Here is a 6,095-nt window from a genome sequence, read left to right on the forward strand (position 1 = left end):
TCATGTGCCAGCAATGCCCCCTGCCATGTACATTGGTCAAACTGGACAGTCTCTACGTAAAAGAATAAATGGACACAAATCAGATGTCAAGAATTATAACATTCATAAACCAGTCGGAGAACACTTCAGTCTCTCTGGTCACGCGATTACAGACATGAAAGTTGCGATATTACAACAAAAAAACTTCAAATCCAGACTCCAGCGAGAGACTGCTGAATTGGAATTCATTTGCAAATTGGATACAATTAACTTAGGCTTGAATAGAGACTGGGAATGGCTAAGTCATTATGCAAGGTAACCTATTTCCCCTTGTTTTCCTAACCTCCCCCTCCCCCCCAGATGTTCTTGTTAAACCCTGGATTTGTGCTGGAAATGGCCCACCTTGATTATCATACACATTGTAAGGAGAGTGATCACTTTACATAAGCTATTACCAGCAGGAGAGTGGGGTGGGGGGAGAGAAAACCTTTTGTAGTGATAAACACCCATTTTTTCATGATTTGTGTGTATAAAAGCAAACATCTTCTGTATTTTCCACAGTATGCATCTGATGAAGTAAGCTGTAGCTCACGAAAGCTTATGCTCAAATAAATTGGTTAGTCTCTAAGGTGCCTCAAGTCCTCCTTTTCTTTTAATTATTTTTGTTTCTCTTCTCTGGACTTTCTCCAATTTGTCCACATCTTCCCTGAAATGGGGCGCCCAGAACTGGACACAATACTCCAGTTGGGGCCTAATCAGCATGGAGTAGAGTGGACGAATTACTTCTCGTGTCTTGCTTACAACAGTCCTGCTAATACTAGAATACTAATGCTAGAATCATGTTTGCTTTTTTTGCACAGTGTTACACTGTTGACTCATATTTAGCTTGTGGTCCACTATGACCCCCAGATCTCTTTCCACAGTACTCCTTCCGAGACAGTCATTTCCCATTTTGTGTGTGTGCAACTGATTGTTCCCTCCTAAGTGGAGTACTTTGCATTTGTCCTTATTGAATTTCATCCTATTTACTTCAGACCATTTCTCCAGTTTGTTCAGATCATTTTGAATTTTAATTCTATCCTCCAAAGCACTTGCAACGGCTCCCAGCTTGGTATCATCAACAAACTTTGTAAGTGTACTCTCTATGCCATTATCTAAATCATTAATGAAGACATTGAACAGAACTGGACCCCAGAACTGATCCCTGCAGGACCCCACTTCTTATGCCCTTCCAGCATGACTGTGAACCACTGATGATACTATTTGGGAACGGTTTTCCAACCATTTTGCACCCACCTTATAGTAGCTCCATCTAGATTGCATCTCCCTAGTTTGTTTATGAGAAGCTCATGGGAGACAGTATCAAAAGCTTTACTAAAGTCAAGATATAATAATGCCAGTCATCTTTCTTGTTTCCCTCTCTGCATCGTCTTCAGGACAATCTCCTTTCTTTGTCAGTGTGACCAGTGTTCCAAATGGGGTCCAATAAGGGCTGCGGTGGTGGATTAATTCTGTCTTCTTAATATACTCCTTAATTAAACATTGCAGTGGACTGAAGGCTTCAGTGACTTTCTTTTGTTAACTTAGACCTTTTTCTTGATCAGAATGACATGTAGCTGTTACACTGGGTCTTGGCTGCGAGACTACCGAACTTAAATTTTTCTGAACTGTGATGAATTTGCCATTTGCTGGCCCAGTCACCTGAACAATCTAAATTATTTTGGATCGGACTTGCATCTTTGATAACGTTTGGGCTCAGGTCCACAAAAGGGACTTAGGCCCCTAGAAGATCACCTAGAAAAGCCATGTTAGGTGCCTATGCTCCTATAGAAGGAATAACGAGAGATAGGCACCTTAGAATGCAATCCGCAAAGCCAGCATGCTGGGCAGAGAACTACCTAAGCTAGCCAAAGGAAGATATTGATGAGATGGGTGTGTCCTAAACCCTGCTCCTCTCACAGAGATAGGTGTCTGTCTCTGTCTGTGATCCATGAACTGGAAGAAGCTAGGTGCTCCTCTGCCTAAGTCATGTGTGGGTCCTGATCTGGTAGCCATGCTCACTGGCTACCTAACTATACAAAACAGCTGGCAGAGGGAGGACCTCCCTTATAAGCTTTAGCCTAAGGGTTAGAGCATTCTCTCAGGATGTGGGAGACCACTGGTTCAGATTGCCCCTTTGCTTGATAGGAAGGGATTTGAACAGGGATCTGCCACCTCTCAGGGGTGTGCCCCAGCCACTGGGCTACAGAGTCATTCTCACTTACTCTGGCCCAATTAATACTTAGTTACGCAATTATTGAGTAGGAGAGTTAGGGAGCCCTACATTGGAATATTCCATAGTGCAGTGATTCAGCCACTCAGCTGAGAGTTGTGGGGAGGTCCCTGTTCAAATCTCTTCTCCGCAGGCAAAGGGAGAACTAGAAAGTGGTCTCCCACATCCTGAGTGAGTGCTGTAACCACTGCACTAAAGGTGACAAGGGAGATACTCCCCACCCCATTTTGGGTGGAGCTGGGCAGCTTCTGAGCTTGCCTACTGGATCAGGCCCCACACACAACTTAGGCGAAAAAGCACCTATCTTTCCTCTGCGATCCTTGTGCATCACTCTGGAGCTTAGGCTGCCGTTGGTGCCCGGACACCTAGAGCAAGGCAGAAGTGTGCATGTCCAGAGGCAGAAACAGACACCTAGGGAACTTCTACTGCAAAAACCTAGGTGCCAAATGAGTTTAAGTGCCTACAGGGTTGAACATAGCCAAGCAAGGATTTTGTGGATCACAGTGGTGCCTAAAAATGGGGATTAGGCGTCTAAGTATCATTGTGGATCTGGGCCTTGATTCCTATGTTACACCACCAGTTCTTCTTTCGCCTGCACTTGCCCACCAAATAATACAGATATCTCCATCCTATTCTCCCTCCAGGGACCAACCTTTTCCTTAACTCACTCTTTCTATTACAAGAATCTGCATTTCTTTCATTCACCCTATTTTTACCTGTGTTCAGTTATGCCTTACACCACAGAGTAATTGCAGACTAATAAGTATATTTAATCAGCCACAATTGACATCTAATTACAATTAAACTTAATTATTCTAGTTGGGTATACACATCATTATTAGACTTTGCAAAGGTTAACCCTGAGCAGCCCAGATATTTTTATTATTGCTCACTTTCTCCAGTAACTACCCATACTCATTCTTACTTATCAACCAACAACCACCTTTTTGGCCTTCTTCACGGCCTCTAGGGTTAACTTCTTATGGGATCCAATGATACCTCTAAGCATAGTCCTCCTGCCACTGTGCTCTCCCTAATCCACTGGCTCCACAGCAGACCTTGTCTGGACAGGCCAGTCACACAATAAAATAATATTTTATGCTTATGTAAAACCTTTCAGCTGAAGTGTTTTGCAAACAATCTCTACCAATATCCCTGGATGACAAGTAGATTCAACTCTTTGCATGTGAAAAGTCTCGACAAGTTGGGAAGAGCAGTACAGCCTCTACCAAGCGGTTACCTATAAAAACCAGGCAAGAAATATTAAAAAACACAACCATTGATCTCCCCTCTCCCTGTCAATGATTCATATCTGTGAGTTTTGAATTGGAGGGATTAGCAGTTAGCCCTATTGATTTGACTGCCAGCCCTTTTCTAACAGGGCTGCAATTGCTGGCATACAGACTAGTCTGGTAGTTAGAGTATGAAGGCATGAGTTTTGGCTTCTAGTCTCCCTTCTGAAACTGATGTGCCATGTGACTTGGGTCAGTCATGTTGCTTCTCCATCTGTTACCTTATATGTAAAACAAGGATATATTTAATATTTTATTTGCTTTAAAGCAATGTTAAGTATCTTTATTTTCAGAAAAAGAACAAAATGAAATGAAGTACTGTTATATATTCACTTCTAATCTGTGTAAAACTACTGCTTTGTGTTGGCAAGTTTACAATGTAAAAAATGTATTTTGCTGATAAAGTAGATGATTTTAGCTTTGCCTTCTGAAGTATGCTTCATCTACTTAAACTGCACAGATTCTGGGTAATGTCACTGAAATCTAGATCTGGTGTTCTGGCCACAAAAGGGCTCTCCTTTTTCAATCAATGTAACCGCCATCCTTTGAGAATGCAGCGCCACTTGATTTGTACTGACTTTGGCCAATTCTTTTGCTTGGTGTGAGAACAAAAGCCATCAGTTGCAATGTACAGAACTTTGCATTTATATTACAAAAAATATGTATGCAATTTCTTGAATGAAGTAATTTGATGGAAAAGGAAATATTTAACATTCAAAGAGTTACCCACCAGCACTCCTATTTTGGGGAAGAAAATGTACCTATCTAAAATTCTGCCAAATATCCTCTTCATAAATTTATGTCATGTATACACAACCAAAAGTGAAAATAACTGCAATCACAGAAAGAAAAAGTAAGATTGCTGGTGGGTTTTAAGTGTGTTATTGCAGAGCAAAACTGTAGGTCGTTTTAGACTATCTTGACTTGTGTGCAGCTGTATTGTACGTTGTAAGTATTGTCCTTCTTATAATCAGTCTTTATTTAACAGTGTCTCCACCTGCCTTCTGCTTTACAGCATGCACTTAGTTTGAAGTAGCAATAGCTTGTGCAGAGGTATCTGGATCATTTGCAGCAGAAACCAAATTGTTCCAATGCCCTCTATTAACAGGGTTGATCCGCTGTCTGTAAAAGGGGAGGAAAAAACAAGTAGACTCATATTATTGACTGTATTAATCTTTCTTTAGTCTAAGCTTGCGTTGATAAAAATGAAGTTATTACAAGCTTGACTGTTAACTAGAGAGTGAACAGCTACAAGAGAGTGAAAGCTGGATTCTCTTACATCATCTCAAGATATGTTAGCGAACTCTAGTTGCAGCAACACAAAATGCTGCCCTCAATTACATCTTTGCAACCCCAGCACAGACAATAGTCAAACAACTCTTAGAGATCAAGAGAGGAAAACGTAAACAAACCTTAACAGAACTATGATAGACCTTTATTCCGTCCTACAACAGAACCTTGCTAATCCTCACTCCAAAGCAGAGAACTACTGCAGTGAGGTCTCATAACTAATAATACCTCCCTATGGTGGGGCAGATCCTCACCCTGCTCAGGAAGGGTTAAAAAGCTCCTCTGGGCATAATCAGCCTCAACCTGGTACACCTGTGAGGGTTGTCAAGCCTGCAAAGGGGTGAATCTTAAAAAGGAGGATCCAAACCCAGACTGTGGTTGCCACTGAAGTGACTAAAGCTTGATCAGGGAGCTCCTTAACCCCCCTACCATGCAGGTACTGTTTATCAGGAAAGGTGTTGAAGTGCCTCTTCTGTCTGGTCCCCTCTAAAGAAGTAGAGGGGCCATATTTGCTTAGGTTTTCTTTTAAGAGCTCAGGGCCCTCGGACTAGGTCCTTTGGCCATATAAGGAGTTAAGAGCCTAGTCCTCTCCACAGAGTCTACTGACCTTTTGGAGCTACAGAGTGAGCCCAGACTGTTTTGTGAGCTGCAGGACTATTTGGTTTGCTTTTTTCATTTGGACTGCATTAAGCCCCCTGGAAGGGTGCATCCTTCCTAAAACGGATAGCTGGAGGGCAACGCCCCGAATTCCGAACCAGCTCTGCAGCAACATCCATAGCCAGGGAAGGACATATGGGGCAACAGAGGCACCAACCATCACCCTCAGGGGGTGCCCTAGTTGTACAACATACCAGGCTAGCTCTTAATGCTTTTCAATCGCAGCTCTCAAAGCACTTGACAAAGGAGGTAAGCTTTATTATCCCTGTTTTAAAAGGAGGAAATTGAGGCACGGGGTGGTGAAATGACTTGTTTGAGGTCACCCAGCAATCCAGCAACAGGGGTGGGACTAGAACCCAGATGCGTAACTGAAGCAATGATTAATTAAGTGACTTTGCCAAAATTTGTGGCAGAACAGGGAATTGAACCCAGTTCTCCGAAGTCCAGGCTCCAGCCTTCATCTCTTCCTTCCCAGGAGGCAGGATTTGGGCCCTCACTTAACAATCTTCAAGAGTCAGTAATTTATACTGGGTCTCGCATTCACTGGTGAGAATTAGTGAGGTTCTACCATATACCAGTGTAACATTACTAACTTCATGCTACCC

Source organism: Eretmochelys imbricata, chromosome 8, assembly GCF_965152235.1.
Source record: "Eretmochelys imbricata isolate rEreImb1 chromosome 8, rEreImb1.hap1, whole genome shotgun sequence".
NCBI classification, from domain to species: Eukaryota; Metazoa; Chordata; order Testudines; family Cheloniidae; genus Eretmochelys; species Eretmochelys imbricata.